Raw genomic sequence first — 18,796 nt, forward strand, 5'->3', positions numbered from 1 at the left:
TGATATGTTCATAGGCGTACGTGTATAATGTTTAAGGGCAACAAACTGCAATCAATATGTACGGTGGTGTGACAGCAACAGCACATCAATCTAGAAGTAGCCTTTCGGACGTCGATAATTGTCGAAGGACAGTGTCGAGTAATGCTTTTGCATTGGGCACTTGAGCGACGTATGATGGCGCGATGGTTTTGTACGTAACCAGTGGCGTCATTCGCAAGGATGTAGTCTATAACCTTCTTGGTCATTCGTTTTCCCGCTATGACTGGGGCCGCTGCTTGGCGCGTCACCCCTCTTCGTTTTTTTTCTTTCTCTTGCCACTCCCTCTTATTTCTTAGCGCACATTTGGTGACTGTAATAATTTAAAAGGACGACGCTCCTATTTGCCTGTAGCTTTCCATTTATTTCTGCTTGTAACTAATTTAATTTCGCCTTTTACGTAGCACTAAAAACAGTTTGTTTTTCTTTGCAACTAGTTTAAGGCGTTGAACGTAGCACTGATTAGCATTGCTGCATGAGCACCTTGCTTCGCATATTTTGGTAGAAGCTAAACAATTTGGAGCCATGTTTCCACGCAGGTCCCATAATTTCTAATTTATTGTGCTTTTGGTATGAAACAACTAATAAATTATATTCAATCGTCGATTACGCAGTCATATCGCTAATTACGGTGAATACTTTTCTTTATACATTAGCTTAAATTAAGTTCCCCACCATTCGTACCTCTGGGAATGGAGTAGCCATTTTCTAGAGATTTATTAACGAACTCAACCTTCGAGGTTTCTGGCCTTCAAGCCATCTGTGCGCACGGAAGCACAATGTTGAACCTGTGGGTGCAATTTTTAGCGACAGAGAGAGAGAGAGAGAGAGAGCGAATAGGTCAACCTCGCCTCATTCGGGAAGTGGGAGATGAGCGAGGGTTGCATTTGTAATCTCTGTTCCCCCCAATGCTTTTGTTTAACATCAGCAGTCCACTGCCCTTCCCACTCTAGTGATCCCACTGTACGTGACATTTCTGCTACAATTTGGCGGAGCTCAAATCTTTATTACATCCAACTTTTCTGGAGGCTGCTTCATATGCTCATCGCTGTCACACTAATGTAATGCAGGTGTGCGCTACGCACGAAAGTAGATGTTTCTTGTAGCCTATGCCACACATGCGAAAAGACAATCGCGTGACTGATGCCGTGATTGAAAGTGATGCCTTTCGTGCCGAAGTTTAAAGCGAAGTCTTTTTGCCTGCTTGCGGCACAAGTGGTAACAGTTTGTGCTATACAGTATCGGCACAAATCCATTACATTATAGTTGGGAGCGTTATAATGAAATTCCAGGCTACAAGGCATACGCCGATGAGAGTATGAAAAAAAAATTAAATTATGGGGTTTTACGTGCCAAAAACACTTTCTGATTATGAGGCACGCCGTAGTGGAGGACTCCGGAAACTTCGACCACCTGGGGTTCTTTAACGTGCACCTAAATCTGAGCACATGGGTGTTTTCGCATTTCGCCCCCATAGAAATGCGGCCGCCGTGGCCGGGATTCGATCCCGCGACCTCGTGCTCAGCAGCCCAACACCAGATGAGGGTATGCTTTTCCAAGGCTGGACATAGTGCGCGTTTCTCGCGAAAGCCTACATGTAATATTTCGAGAGAAGTCCCAGAACAATATTCAGCTAGGAGGCTGAGAAAAAAAATCGCATAAGAAAGCGAATTTACATCAATAAAGGTAAATGTAAAGGTAAATGTAAAGGTACTTCATGCATATTTATGCCAATGTGAGAGATGTCACTGCTCTATGCATCCGCCAGATTCTACAGCACAAGCAGAAGACGGCGTTGACTCTAGGGCTGCCTAGAAGGCGGGGCATATGGGGGACCAGGGGGGAGGCAACGAGGCGGCGCATGGTTTTGCCACCTCACAACCTGGAGTTTTACCTTATCATCTCCAAGCTCTCTTAAGTGGATCTACCGGTCTTGGTGACCATCGCTATGTGGATTTACCGCAGAACTCTCGCTTCGAAAGGGCACAAGTATGCCGCTTCCGCAAGTACATTCACAGGGGGAGATTCAAACACCTCACTTTTCTTCACATCTTTAAGGACCTCGCCATCAGCCGTCCCAGGAAATAATCATCAACAAAGCACTCGCCAACACAGCCACTGTCCTTGACATAAGTTCACAAATCGCAGACGTTGGCTGACCGGAAGAAGGGCAGTGACACCTCTGTCCCCCGAATACGTGCCACTCCCTATGCGAAGCCAACTTCTTACAGTATCTCATTTTACACTGTACCACTTTGAGAGAGAGAGAGAGAATAAACATTTTTATTGGGTGAATGCAGCTTTGGAGAGGCGTCCTCATTCCAGAATGCCTTGAGCTCGGGCCGCATCCTGGGCCCTCGCAATCAGCCGTTGCTGATCCTCGAGGTCGGAGCTGGCCAAGGCTCTCTCCCAAAGCTCGTTAGTGGGGTAAGGGTTCGGAGGATTTAATGGTGCCGGTCTGCAACCCCGTACTATGTGCCTGAAGGACCCGAGCTCTCCGCAGAAGCGGCATTGCGGAGAGAATTGTGTAGGGTCTATGAGGTGATTTCTGGTTGGGTGGGGGAATGTAATAACCTATAGAGCTCGGAGGAATCGCTCCTGCTCTCTAGGTAGTGACTTGTGTGGGGGTGCATATGTTCTGCGGGTTAGCTTGTAGCGTTGTGTAATGTCTTGGTACGAGACTAGAGGGTGCATGCGCTCGGGTTCAGATTCCTCGGCGTCGGCTCGGTGGGTCAGATCTCGAGCCACGTGGTTGGCGACCTCGTTGCCAGGAATGCCTTGATGAGCTGGCGCCCAGATGATCATGACCGATCTTGTTGGCGGCTTTTGATTGATGATCCGGAGCGTAGTGGTATGAATTCTGCCGCTAGCAAAGTTGCAGCACGCCTGTTGGGAGTCGGTCACTATGTCTTCAACCTCTGTTTGGGAGAGCGCGAGGGCTATGGCCGCTTCCTCGGCTTGGAAGGGATTGTTTCGTGTGAGCGAAATGCTGCTCCGATGTTCTTTGTTGACGACTACGGTGGCTGTTGTGGCTGCGCGTCTGGAGTAAGAAGCCGCGTCCGTGTAGGCTGTAGAGGGTAAAGTCCCGTATCGCTTGTGTATGGCCAGGGCGCGGGCCTCCCTTCGCTCTGCGTGGTGCACTGGGTGCATATTGCGAGGTAGAGGACGTACGGTGATGTTGCTCCGGATGGCATGGGGTAAGCTCACAGATTGAGGCGGCGGATGGCTCAGAGGGGCAGAGAGCCCCAGGCGCAAGAGAATGGACCTCCTTGCTTCCGTAACCGCCAGCCTTGTTCGCTGACTGGATAAATGTGCCTCGATCAGCTCTTCAGCCGTGTTGTGCACACCTAGTCGTAGTAGGCGTTCTGTGGACGTACTGATTGGCAGGCCCATCGCCTGCTTATATGCCTTTCTGATCATTGTGTTGATTTCCTTGAGTTCCGTCGCGTTGAGTAGTGCGTATGGAATAGCGTAAGTTATTCGAGACACGACGAAGGCTTGGTCAAGCCGAAGCGTGTCCGCCTCCCCCATGCCTCTTGTCTTGGTAGTTATTCGCCGGATCATGTGCGTAACTTGGGCTGCTGTATTCTTAAGCTTTTGAATTAATATTGTATTGGTGCGATCCGACTGGAAAACCATTCACAAAATCTTTACGCTCTGAGACGGAACGATGGTGTGTCCCTCCAGTTGTATGTTGATAGTGGGTGAGTCGGATGTGTGCTTCTTTCGCGGTGAGACCAGGAGTAGCTGTCCCACTTTGAATCTTTATCGAGACGACAACAATATTTTTCTACATCACATATTGAAGCTTTACAGAAGGACATTCTCGAAAACCCCGATCACTTAGTCACGTTAGCCCACTTCGGCATTGCTTTCGGGCTGGCTCGCGCGATTTAGTGAGTGTCTGCCGTGCACTACGTGTATCTCTCCTCCCCCACCAGCGACCTTTGGTCCTCCCTTTTCTGAATAAAATAATTCATTAATTCATTCATCCATATTTAGCGGTGTCATTGCGAAGAACCACCATTATTCATCATCGTCATCATTCGTTGATCAGCTACTTGTCACGGTGGAAAAAACCCGACAAACATGAGGAATAAAGAAAGAGAAGGGAAGGGCGATATTATCATTGAAACGAAAGATTATGCAAGTTATACATACACTAATATCTAAGATTCTTTCCACTGTCTGGCATCTAGAGCACTCCCGCATCAATAAACGTACAATAACCTTCAATATCTTTTCAGCCCACCGCTAGTGCAAACACGGCACCTCGGTAAGAAACCATGGTCAATCGCCTCGTGGGTATGACAGCGCAAATTTTTGTAAGGCAATGGTCTGTGGTCGAATCCTAGCAACAACACACCATCAATAAAAACTGTGTGACGACAGAATATAGGAAGCGGGTGGCCGGATCAGCGGTTCAATTATCGATACATATTCATTACCAGAGGGGGGAAAAGGTCCTCACTTTTTGTTTTTCCTCTCTCGCCACGCCGCAAGTATCGTCCTCACCCTCATGTGAAAATTTTTACCGCCCTCAATCAATCTCCCATTCAACTATAAAAGAAATTATTCTCGCTCCTCACCCTCACCCTCACGCTGAAAAGTCTGTCATCCTCGTTTTACCTTCCGTTTTCTACAATTTAAAATAAACCATTTGCTCGACCCGCGAGCTTAGTTTACAACACTGATTGTCTAGTGCCACTCTGTTGTCAAGGCTTGCCATACTGATTTGGCTTTAGGCGCTTGAGCATAGGCCGGCCAAATAAACATAGCTCACTCAGACTAGTACCTCAAAAGTTATATTTTTTCGCTTAGAGCTCACTCGGACACATACTCACCGAAATTCTTCTCAGTCGGGATCCCGCAGACTCACTCATCAGAACTACACTCAGCCAGACTCACTCGCATTCATACTCACCAGATCTATGCTGAGCAGCGCTCGCTCGCCTTGAGACTTACCAAAATTCTGCTTAGCCGGGTTCACTTGGTCTCAGACTCATCAGAATTATACTCAGCCGGGATGACTATATATATTGAACAAGTCGGGATGGATTTACTCGGCCCATTTCCCAAGTCTTCGGCTGATAACCGTTGGATCGTTGTCGCCACCGATTACCTCACTCCATACTGCAAAACACAAGCCGTTCAGCGAGCTACTGCTTCAGATGTCGCTAACTTCTTTATCAAAAATATCGTCCTTCGACATGGTGCTCCCGCTGTCGTCATCACAGACCGTGGTACGGCCTTCACTGCCCAGTTGGTCCGAGATATTCTGCAGCTGAGCGGAACAACGCACCGTACGGCAACTGCGTATCACCCGCAGACTAACGGTTTAACTGAGCGTCTCAACAAAACGATTGCGGATATGCTTTCCATGTATGTTGCCACGGATCATAAAAACTGGGACGAACTGCTTCCGTATGTGGCATTCGCGTACAACACTGCCCTACAAGAAACCACCGGGTTTGCTCCTTTTCGTCTGGTCTACGGACGCGACGTCACCACTATGCTTGACGTGATGCTCCTACCAACTTCGTCTCAACCTACCGCACCAGATACAGAGGCCTTTGTTCAGCGTGCCGAAGCAGCGCGGCACCTTGCGCGGCAACGAATCCTATCCCGACAGAGTCAAGATGCTCGTCGATACAACATATGCCATCGAGACGTCACATACAACCCGGGAGATCTTGTATGGATTTGGAGCCCTGTACGTCAACGAGGCTGGTCAGAAAAATTATTGCGCCGATACTTTGGACCCTACATAGTTTTGCGTCGTCTAAGTCCTGTCAACTACGAAGTTATTCCAGCCGACACTTCACACCACTCCCGTAGACCACGTTCCTCTGACATTGCTCACGTTACCAGGATGAAGTCCTACCATTCGCGCTGACTCTCATCCACAAACTTTGTGATGCGGCCCCTGTCGTCACGTCCGTTGTCTTTCTCGTTTCTTTTATTTTCTCCTTGTGGCATTTAACATCTCGCCAACTTTATTTATTTATTTTTTTGGAGGGAGGGGTAATGGGCACGCACTAGTTAGGCTAGAAGTCGAGGAAGAAGAAGTGTGTGTGGTAGCTGCTGCGAACGGCCGTTCGCTTAGAACTGTCTGACTGGCTTTTCCTCTCGTGACAATATATAGACTCAAATTCAGCAAAATTCTAATTAGCCGGGTTTACTCCGACTCACTCAATCAGACCCAGAAAGGTCTTCTTGGTCCACAGATCTCACGAACTCAGACTTTCTCTTGAATTGAACATATCAATGACAAAAATACCTTCCTACCAGGCTAATATGTAGGGAATGCATAGGGATTACAAATGCTAATAATTTAGAAAAGAGTATACACAACTGTCGTTAATATACAAGAAATTTCCTTATTTTTTGTTCTTCATGACGTCTCGTAAGAACCAGATAAGTACCACTCTCGACTTTGGCACTGCTGGATTTGTTTTGCCTAAAGCTAAAATGTGCAGAAGGGATCCTTAAAGAACGTGCTAATTCTTATTTGTTTGTTCATGAGTGCGTGTGTGCGGGCGCACATGATTTTGTTTCTGTGGCGCATATGCATTTTTGGCAGTTCGGGATAGATCATAGTCCTTTGCTTCTTGCATTGTACCAAATGAAGGCTTCCTTCGCAAACAAGAGCTTTCGCTGCTGGAATTATGCGCAAGGAAGCTTGACCACACACAATGTCACTTATCCATGATTTGCTATAGAACCGCAGGAGCCGCAGCTCGCTGTAATGTTTTTTGAGGTGTCGGACATAATGCTACAGGCGTTGAGAATTTCTTAAGTTCTGTTTGATCTACGAAATCAACCGTAGTTTAGTCTATGGCACTCTATATGTAAGTGACACCTATCGTGAACGCGCCGAAGGAAGCGCAGTGAGCGTCTTTGGGCACGTTAACGCCAGGCGTCATCTAAATCAAATCAAGCATGGGCTTCGACTTAAGCTGCATTTCTGAATACGGGGGTATATGTACCATAAGTGCAGATGCGCAATTCCAGCAGTGACACTGCTGACAACCATATTAGCTGTGAATCGCGCTGAACGCGAGCATCGAAAACGGAGGATGGAAAAGATCGAAGAGAGAGCGTCACGTCATCATCTTGAAGCATAGCCCTAAATGTAAGAAAAGTAGGCTCATGGGAAATAGGCCCTCACCAGGTGATGCGAGTGCAATTATTTTTATCTACCGAGCACGTGTAATGGAGAGCGCGCGACGAGGTCGCCGCTAAATCCTACTGCTTACCCTACGGTGTTTGAAAAGAAATCTCTATAATCATGCAGGGCCTCCTCCTGAAGGCTCATTGCACAGATTAGCTCTGGAGTGAATATCGTGGGGCGGCATCATAGGTGCTGGATTTCCGAGGCTAGCTGCTCGGCCTCATGCTTCCTGTTATTTTCCGTCCGTCAATGCACCAAGTGCGCGCGTGAAAGCTACATTGGCGACGTTCAAACTACGATTCACGAGAGCAATGCTCAGAGTCCGCCTCACCTCGTTCTTCTCGAAGGTTGCGCTGAACACCGAGCATTTGGAATGACCAGTCGCTCTACAGAGACAACAGTGGTACCGCTCACCATAGGCAATGCCACAAGCGTAATTTAGCAACGCGACGAGAGAATGATGTCAAGCCACGCTGAACGGCAGTCACTACTGCTTCCGCAAGAAGGCTCGAGCGCCCAAGCCAAACAGGGGAGGGTTCGAAAGAACGCTGAACGGTGATGGTAACTGCATTGATGAAACTTGCTAAGCTGGAGAAACTTTGACAGCGTCGAACTTGCTCGCTTGTCGCAACAACGCAACCCACAGCGTGCCTTGTTTGACCTTGGCCGCGAGAGAGTAAGGAAATGCTTACATGGCATGCATTGTACTCGCAAGTGCCCAGATGCTTCGCGCTTTGTAGCGATCCTTCCCCCACTTCCCTTTCAAGCCTGCCTAATGCCAAGCAGAGGAAATATGTGTAGAGGAGGGGGGAAGGGCGACGTTGACTTTCGCTACCAGGTGCTTCGCGAATGACGCGGCTAAAGTGGAGGCGCGCGTTCGTGATGGGGAGGAGGAAATCGCAGCGGTGGCGCGAAGCCGTGTGTTCCCATGCTTCCCATATATTTATAATGCACTCGTGTCATGTATCCAGTATCCTATTGCCGTCCCCGACGCGAATTTAGCTGCTTTAACGCGCTAGCGTTGACGGCCCCGTGCCGCAGGAAATCCGACGTCGACGTCCCGCGTCCTACGTCCGGCGTCTACCATCTTTGAACACAATATCATTCCTTTATTGTTTGTTTCACGGATTCTCTCCGTGTAGGGGGCAGAGGTAAAGGCAAAATGCCTGACAGAGCCTCTGCGCCCCTACAGTTCAAGGCAGCATGACATATCATTCACATACATATTTGTCGAACCTATCTTTAACACACAGCACACAGCAACGAAAAATTCAATTATTCAGAACACATGTTTCCAAAGCATTACTTTTGCTTCAACGGGATAGATTTCGAAAAAGCAGAAGATACATATGCAATAAGTATTATATAACAATAAAATTGGCTTACACCAGAAGTCAACAAAAGAAAAAATACCAAAAAATCACTTGCTCGAAAATAAATAGCACATACAGTAAGTAGATCAGTACATTGAAACATTTCAGAAGAAAAAAAAACGAAGGTTTAGACTGATACACAATGTAAATGCCGAAACAATGGCAAACATGATTTACAAGCGCTGAGAAAAATCTAACATAACTGAGGTTACATGTGTTATCAGGGATGAGCACAAGTTACTCAAAATGAAAATGCAACGTCACTGCCCACTAATAGGTTTTTACAGTCATTTTTGAAACTGTGGAAGGATTGTGTGTATGGTACGTTAAAGTGATCACTGTTTAATATATTAATCGCTTGATAATTCAATGTTTGCTTTCCGTAATTAGTTCTTGTGGCGGGCTTTACATAGTGTGGTTTACGTATTGGGTATGAGGTGCAACTGTCGACAGGTATTGTATGCAGCCTATATTTATATATCCACTGGAGTAGTTTGAAATAATAAACTTGATCTGCTTTAAGCATGCTATATTTAATGAAGAGCGGTTTTGTTCGGAGTCCTTGTTTGTCACCCACATAGTTTTCACACATTCTCAATATTTTCTTTTGTACAATGATTAGTTTGTTGTAGTTTGAAGCTGTCGTAGTTCCCCAGACTAAAATGCCATAACTGAGTTTTGAATAGAAAAGTGAGTAATATAATGTTTGTTTCAACCAGGTGGGTAGTATATTTTGTATTTTATACATGCAGCCAGTAACTCGAGATAGCTCACTTTTTAATTTGTCAACATGAGTATTCCAAGTAAGGTCCTCTGTAAACCATACGCCCAAGAACTTTTGCTCTGTAACTTGTTCCAGTAACGTGTCCTCAAAGTGCAGATGAACACAATAGGGGTCTCTTTTATTTGCTGGCTTAAAAATTATATATTTGGTTTTGCTTGTGTTTAAACTTAGCCGGTTGCTTTTAAGCCACCTGGAGAGGTGTAAGAGGTAACTGTTAGCTGATGATTCTATGACCTCTTTTGTAGTGCCAGTAAAGAAGATATTAGTGTCGTCAGCATACATTATTATTTCAGGGGAGTTTGGTATCGACGTTATATCATTTATGTATACAAGAAATAAGAGGGGTCCTAAGATTGATCCTTGAGGAACGCCACATTCGACTTTCAATTTTTGTGATACCAGATTGTCGACGCATACATACTTATACCGATTTGAGAGATGTGATGTAATTAAATTCTGTGCTACTCCTCGAACACCATACGCAGCAAGCTTCTTTAGAAGGATATCGTGCTGCACAGTGTCAAATGCTTTTTTTAAATCCAAGAAAATCCCCAGAGTGAGCAGTTTGTTCTCAATATTTTCAATTATTTTGTCCTTTATGTTTGTTAAAGCTAGTTCTGCAGACTTACCCTTTTGAAAGCCATACTGCGACTTCGTAATTATTGTGTGTTTATGAAAAAAAGACGTAAGCCTATCATTAATAACACGCTCAAATATCTTGGAAAACACCGGCAAAACAGATATCGGCCTGTAGTTGGTAAGCTTTTTCTCATCGCCACCCTTGTAGACAGGGGTGATCTTAGCTATTTTTAATTCATCTGGGAACTCGCCGCGTGTAAGCATCTCATTTATAATATGGGTTAATACAGGACTCATATGATGAGCGACATACTTGACAGGTAAGGCCTTTATTTCGTCTCCTCCGCCTGCAGCTTTGTTTTCTAGGGTCGTGATAATTGCTTCAATTTCAGTAGGAGTCGCTGGTGTAAGCATAATGGAATCAACCTGCCCTGTAGCCATGAAAATATCCGCTTGCAAGTCTTCTCCACTATATACCCCTGTGCTTACAAAGTGTCGATTCATTTCATCAACAAGCTGTTGCCCAACTACACTGGCATTATCGATTACAATTTCATTCACGATATGCGTTTTTCGCCCTCGTCCAGTTAAATCGTTCACTGTATTCCACAGTCTACGTTGATCGTTTTGAATTCTGTAAAATTTTCTTTCGTAATAATCATCCCTTGCCTTTTTCAAATCGAAGTTTAATTTATTTCTGAATTTTTTTAAACTCAGTCAATATGTCACAATTACGAGAGCTAATGAAACTGTGGTACAAATTATTTTTTTTACGTATTCGTTTGTATAAGTCCGCAGTTATCCATGGTTTTCTAACTTTTTTATTTCTTTTTTTCTGCTTTCGCAGAGGGAAGGCTGTATTATAGCACTGGTTGAATTTATCCAAGAAGATCTTGTACGCAGTTCTGGGGTTATGCTGATCATAAACGGCCTGCCAGCTTTCTTGGTTGATAAGGCAGCTGAACATGTTTAGCGTAGTTTCGTTTACCGTGCGGAGCAAGAGGTTTCCTTCATCATTATGTTGTTTCTTGTAGGATGCATTTGTTAGGCAAAACACGGGCAGGTGATCGCTGATGTCATTCAAGATTACACCAGCGGAAAGACCATCGCTATCTATGTTTGTGACGCAGATGTCAAGGGATGTGGCCGTGTCAACGGTCACCCTAGTGGGCAGTGTTATCACATTGTTGAACGCGTACTGGTGAACAGCGTCTCGAAATGTGTTAGCATGTAAGTTACCGGATATTGTGTCAATATTTATATCTCCAAGGATCATAAACGGTGCATTCGCCGAGCTAAAAGAGCTAAGTGAATTTTCAAAAAATGACATGAATTCAGATACGCAGCCAGAAGGTGGCCTGTACACGGCGCAGACAATGGTGTTAAGCACTTTCACCGATAAGCTCTCGACATTTTCATCCATTCTGCACATGCTGTCTAATAACTTATGCGGTAAATTATCTTTTAAGTAAATGGCTATCCCACCACCTCTTTTGTTTTTTCTACTTATGCTTTCCCATTTGTAACCTTGAAGGTAAGGGGGTTCGATTTCATCTGACAGCCAAGTTTCCGTGAGTACTATAACGGTAAATTTTAAGCTAAATGACTGCAGAAACATTTCAAGATCTTGAACCTTACTTTTAAGGCTTCTCATATTTAGATGAATTGCTGAAAACTTTCTTTCGCCTTTTTTGTATTTTTCATTGAAATGATCACATTCATAATAGTGGCATTCCTGTGGTATGTCTTCCATTTGAGCTGTTGTGCACTGTACAGTTTTTCTATACAATTATCTGCTCTATGTCAGCAACGCTGCTAATTCTGTGGCTTGTGGTTCGCTCGTCCTTACGGGCAAAAATTTTCCCGCCAGTCACCCACACAAACTTCCATCCTGATACTTTTTTCTGAGCAATCGCAGCACCCAGAATTATCTTGTTTGAGCGGGTCAGGTGTTCGTTCACATAGATGGGTGTGCCGTCTCCACCATAATCAAGATCTTTTGTAGTCATCCTCTGCTTTCTTGCTTTTTGCAGAATTTTGTCCCGTTTTGTGCGTTGTACAAAACGGACAACAATGTTTTTTTCGGAGGAGTTTGATGTGGGCACACGATGGCAGATGTCAATGTCCGAATCAGCAATCGGTTCATTCAGAGTACTCCCGATCCTCCTCACAACATCGACAACGTCACCTTCCTCAGGCACTCCTTTTATTTCCAAGTTGTTCATCCTTTGATACTGTTCTAATTGATCTATCCTTTTACTCAATCTGCAGTTTTCAGCTTCCAGTTCTTTGTTTTTCTTTGAAAGACTTTGGACTTCCTTTCTAAGTTCTTTCATTTCACTTATGATTTCATTGACACCATCACAGGTATCGTTGCAGTTTTTCACACTTTCTTTCAATGATCTGAGATCTGTCCTTAGTTCTCGCCTCAGGTCCTCAAGCGCCTTGGCAATATCTTTCACGTCCTTACTCATTTACGTTTAAGTAACGTTTAACGTTAGAACGCTATCTAGTGAGGCGAGTCTAGCAGTATTATTGGAGGAATTAGAGGGTAGTAAATGGGATATAATAGGGCTCAGTGAGGTTAGGAGGACAAAAGAAGCATATACAGTGCTAAAAAGCGGGCATGTACTGTGTTACCGGGGCTTAGCGGAGAGGCGAGAACTAGGAGTCGGATTCCTGATTAATAAGGAAATAGCTGGTAACATACAGGAATTCTATAGCATTAACGAGAGGGTGGCATGTCTTGTTGTTCAACTTAATAAAAGGTACAAATTGAAGGTCGTACAGGCCTACGCCCCTACATCCAGTCATGATGACCATAAAGTCGAAAGCTTCTATGAAGACGTGGAACCGGCGATGGGTAAAGTCAAAACATAATACACTATACTGATGAGCGACTTCAATGCCAGGGTAGGCAAGAAGCAGGCTGGAGACAAGTCAGTGGGGGAATCTGGCATAGGGTCTAGGAATAGCAGGGGAGAATTATTAGTACAGTTTGCAGAACAGAATAATATGCGGATAATGAACACCTTTTTCCGCAAGCGGGCTAGTCGAAAGTGGACGTGGAGGAGCCCGAATGGTGAGACTAGAAATGAAATCGACTTCATACTCTGCGCGAACCCTGGCATCATACAAGATGTAGACGTACTCGGCAAGGTACGCTGCAGTGACCATAGGATGGTAAGAACTCGAATTAGCCTAGACTTGAGGAGGGAACGGAAGAAACTGGTACACAAGAAGCCAATCAATGAATTAGCGGTAAGAGGGAAACTAGAGGAATTCCGGATCAAGCTACAGAACAGGTATTCGGCTTTAACTCAGGAAGAGGACCTTAGTGTTGAAGCAATGAACGACTATCTCATGGGAACCATTAAGGAGTGCGCAATAGAAGTCGGTGGTAACTCCGTTAGACAGGAAACCAGTAAGCTATCGCAGGAGACGAAAGATCTGATCAAGAAACGCCAATGTATGAAAGCCTCTAACCCTACAGCTAGAATAGAACTGGCAGAACTTTCTAAGTTAATCAACAAGCGTAAGACAGCGGACATCAGGAACTATAATATGGATAGAATTGAACAGGCTCTCAGGAACGGAGGAAGCCTAAAAACAGTGAAGAAGAAACTAGGAATAGGCAAGAATCAGATGTGTGCGTTAAGAGACAAAGCCGGCAATATCGTTACTAATATGGATGAGATAGTTCAAGTGGCTGAGGAGTTCTATAGAGATTTATACAGTACCAGTGGCACCCACGACGATAGTGGAAGAGAGAATAGCCTAGAGGAATTCGAAATCCCACAGGTAACGCCAGAAGAAGTAAAGAAAGCCTTAGGAGCTATGCAAAGGGGGAAGGCAGCCGGGGAGGATCAGGTTACAGCAGATTTGTTGAAGGATGGTGGTCAGATTGTTCTAGAGAAACTGGCCAACCTGTATACGCAATGCCTCATAACCTCGAGCGTACCGGAATCTTGGAAGAACGCTAACATAATCCTAATCCATAAGAAAGGGGACGCCAAAGACTTGAAAAATTATAGACCGATCAGCTTACTGTCCGTTGCCTACAAAGTATTTACTAAGGTAATCGCAAATAGAATCAGGAACACCTTAGACTTCTGTCAACCAAAGGACCAGGCAGGATTCCGTAAAGGCTACTCAACAATAGACCATATTCACACTATCAATCAAGTGATAGAGAAATGTGCAGAATATAACCAACCGTTATATATAGCTTTCATTGATTACGAGAAAGCGTTTGATTCAGTCGAAACCTCAGCAGTCATGGAGGCATTACGGAATCAGGGTGTAGATGAGCCATATGTAAAGATACTGGAAGATATCTATAGCGGCTCCACAGCCACCGTAGTCCTCCACAAAGAAAGCAACAAAATCCCTATAAAGAAAGGCGTCAGACAGGGAGATACGATATCTCCAATGCTATTCACAGCATGTTTACAGGAGGTATTCAGAGGCCTAGAGTGGGAAGAATTGGGGATAAAAGTTGATGGAGAATACCTTAGCAACTTGCGATTCGCTGATGATATTGCCTTGCTTAGTAACTCAGGAGACCAATTGCAATGCATGCTCACTGACCTGGAGATGCAAAGCAGAAGGGTGGGTCTGAAAATTAATCTGCAGAAAACTAAAGTAATGTTTAACAGGCTCGGAAGAGAACAGCAGTTTACGATAGGTAGCGAAGCACTGGAAAGGGTAAGGGACTAAATCTACTTAGGGCAGGTAGTGACCACGGATCCGGATCATGAGACTGAAATAACCAGAAGAATAAGAATGGGCTGGGGTGCGTTTGGCAGGCATTCTCAAATCATGAACAGCAGGTTGCCACTATCCCTCAAAAGGAAAGTGTATAACAGCTGTGTGTTACCTGTACTCACATATGGGGCAGAAACCTGGAGACTTACGAAAAGGGTTCTGCTGAAATTGAGGACGACGCAACGAGCTATGGAAAGAAAAATGATGGGTGTGACGTTAAGGGATAAGAAAAGAGCAGATTGGGTGAGGCAACAAACGCGGGTAAACGACATCTTAGTTGAAATCAAGAAAAAGAAATGGGCATGGGCCGGACATGTAATGAGGAGGGAAGATAACCGATGGTCACTAAGGGTTACGGACTGGATTCCAAGGGAAGGGATGCGTAGCAGGGGGCGGCAGAAAGTTAGGTGGGCGGATGACATTAAGACGTTTGCAGGGACAACATGGCCACAATTAGTACATGACCGGGGTAGTTGGAGAAGTATGGGAGAGGCCTTTGCCCTGCAGTGGGCGTAACTAGGCTGATGATGATGATGATGATGATGATGATGATGATGATAGCAATTGCCTTACAGAAGTACCCAACAAAAGCAATGGCAGTGTCAAATACAATGTTTGCTGTGTTCGGCAGCAGTGCACAGTCAAGATTTCGGGCTTTATACAATAGAAAATAATATTGCATGCGCTGTTCCGCCACTCGAAGCTTGTAATGCTTGCAATTATCCGCTGACGGCCGCTGATAGCACCGGACCAGCGACGAAGCAATGCCTTGCTCGGTAGATGGGCACGTGCCGAAAGCTGCAGAAGATACAGAAATTAGTCGTTGCTCTGTGGTGCACCGCTGCCGAACTCAATTCCTAACCACGTTTACCCAACGACGCAGGCCCTCTGTGTAGCGCAAAGACATTAATAAACTAATTGAATTTTTGCAAGTAAAATGCGTCAAAAAATCGTAAAGCACGACTAACACACAGCCTACAGACATGATAGCGTCGGATTGTAATTTGAATGTACAAGAGAACGTGACTTGGTTACGCGGAAACTAAAGCATAAACCCCTTTTCCAGCGTTTCTACCATTCATAGAGTGGCGCGCCGAGCTCGGTTCCTTGCAACAACACCATCCAGATGGCGTTCGCCTCCGCGCATTAGCGGCCCACGCAAGAGGCCGCGTTTCTACCTGAAAGTCCGCCTTCGTGCATAGCGTAGGCCGCCAGCTACTCCCGGTAAACACTACGGTTACATAAGCTGCAGTTGCCAGGAATCATGAGAAGCAGTCAGGAATTTTTGAATTTTGAATCGAGTTCCACTCTTAAAGGCGAAGCTTAAGCATCCTCCAAACTTTTTATTTGTGTTTAGATCGGCAAAATGAACAGAACTCACTCAGACCCCCTCACAAAATACTTTTTGTTTGCTCAGAACCTTACTCGGGCTCAGACTCACCAAAATAATACTCGGAAGGGCTCACTCGGACTCAGACTCAACAAGCGTTTACTCAGTCGGGCCCGCTCGGACTCAGACTCCCCGAAATTCAACTCAGCCAGGCTCACTCACCTTTAGACTAACCGAACTGCAACTCACCTGCATGGTCGTCGCGTTCATGCGCAAGCGCTGCGTAACAATATTAAGAGGTTTAGTTCTTGTTTTTGTGGCGGTAAGGCATCCGACGGCGCTGTTAAATTTGTAGAAATACGAAATGCCCATTAAGATGCGAACATGTTATTAAAGCTGAATTTTCCTGAGTGCACGCCTGCCGTGGTGGCTCGGAAAATAACGCTTCTTTTGTCAAGCATGCGGTCAAGTCTTCCATTTATGCCACAGCGGTTGCATATCGGCAGTGGGCAAACTAAAAAAAAATGTAGTAACTACTATACTTCGCTGGTAGTTAAATAAGCCTACCCTAATGCACTGAAAAGCCGAAGCGAATACTTTTCTAGCAATAAGTATGTTTCTTACCAGCATGAAGCTGACCATTCTTTTTTACAGTGCATGCCTATAGTTTGCAAACTAGACGGAACGTGAAGTGTATTTGCCGAGTGCTGTCATGTTTCTAATAAATCGCTAGCGGTGTTTTTCATGCAGAATTTTTCAGGCAGGTTACGTGGATTTGAAAACATAGAATTTGTCGGAATTCATGAGTTATACTAAGCAACTACGTGATACCCTATTCTAATATTCTGCTGTGCTGGTTCTTGAGAATCAGGGCAATAGCTCGACGTTGTGGAAGTTGAGCGCTGAAGCTGAATGTTTGCTCTAAATAAGGTCGTCCGACTGCCATTGCAATGCGCGAGCTTAAGAATAATAAAAAAAGAAGCTAGCTTTGGTTGTACTGTAGACGAGCTCTGCCTGTATTACCGACATGTTTTTTATTCATCTTGATGTTTCTTTCAGTTAATATATCAACAAATGCTATCAGTGCCCGAAAATCCTCAAACTCCAATTTTTGTCCATTAGGTTGAGCAAGAAAAAGTAAATTCCAGGGTATTTACTTGGGATAAAGGAGTGCGCTGACTGGTCGGGATCACAGGAAAAAAATTGCGGTGGGGCATGGCCTGACTGTCTCAACGTGGGAGCGGCCCGCAGCGCGCTGAGTCGCGTACCTCAGGACCTTTATTAAAGTTTTGCATCCATCTATCCATCCATCGGAGTGACGCCAAAAACTCTCCGTCACTTCTCCCGCTCTTGTTGCCGCTTTCAGTGGCTGCAGCTTTCAATAGGTATAGTTACAGTTAACAACAACTACCATTTATGACTTTAGTCAGTTGAAAGTGGGCTGCAACGTAGATCTGTGCTAGAGAGACTTTCTGCCAGCGCATTTCAAATCTTTAGACTTTAAACCCACCAAACTTATGGTCTTAGTGACTTTTCTGTACTTCAACAAATGAATCGCCTTTTCATCACATCGTCCCGCACACACCCTCGCCCTCGCCTCACAACGTCCGCAACACCTCACCACGTGGGTGTGAGGGCAGATGAGGGTGAGCAAAGCCCTCGTGAGCGTGTCCATGTCTGCCCATAACACAGCGCGAACGACCAAGAACACAGAAAAGACGGGAAAAAAAGGAAAACGCTGGCAACACGAGTGTTGGCTTTGTCTCATTACAATGATGCCCTACAGTAAAGAAAACTTCAACCTTCAGAAGAGCGGTTGAGTTCAAGCTCCCGCGGATGGTTTCCTTCGCAGCAATGGCTCTAGCGGTACTTCATGCGAATTTAGAGGCGTCGGTCAGTGACAAAACCATCGTGTCCATCATAATCTTTGGCACGCAAAAAAGAAGCATTGCAGTGGGCGGGCCAACTGTCGTTCTTTTTCAGTGGCACACAGGTGTTCTTGAATGAATATCGGCTATCCTCTTTTTGTCGGCATCTACAATTTTTCTTGTTCTTACACGAAATTATTCTTCGGATACACATAAAGGTCAACATAAACTATGTCACCATAGCGATTTTTCAAAACACTGAAGGACAACTAATGAACTTCGACTTTTCTACAAGCGTGAGTACTCCTGTCAGGTCTCTCCCAAGAGCGCTCTCCAACAACAGATTGCGCTCGCACTCCGCATTTGTCTCTTGTTATCAATGCTCAGCAGCTGTGAATTTATCGCACGAGAAAGCTATGGCGTTCTTCATGATTTTATAATGTTCTTTCGGCCGGCTGAGTGACGCACTCTACCGAGGGCGCTCTACAATCTGGAAACCACAGACTGTGTATGGGAGGCACCAACAGCAACCCACCACTTTTTCCTTGAAACTGGGGGAAAGAATACAAGTAGAAAGAAAATTGAATTGCTAGATTGACGCCCACGAAGGGCGCTCACAGCCGCAGTTGTTCAGGGAACCCGATAACTGCGCTATCAGACCGTTTAACGATGCTTCGTCGTGAACTAATGGACCATGAGCTACAGCGGCAGTTATCTACCGCTCGTTCGTTGGAAACATTTGCGTGCTCACAGGTCGACAGAGATAGTGACGTTACTTGCGGCTAATTCAACTGTACGTTTCGGGACTTTAGGGTGTTCAAAGATGTTAAAAACGCAGGAGAAAATGTAGAAAATGTAGGAGTAACACAATGAAGGAACAAGTCG

Source organism: Dermacentor variabilis, chromosome 4, assembly GCF_050947875.1.
Source record: "Dermacentor variabilis isolate Ectoservices chromosome 4, ASM5094787v1, whole genome shotgun sequence".
Lineage (NCBI taxonomy): Eukaryota > Metazoa > Arthropoda > Arachnida > Ixodida > Ixodidae > Dermacentor > Dermacentor variabilis.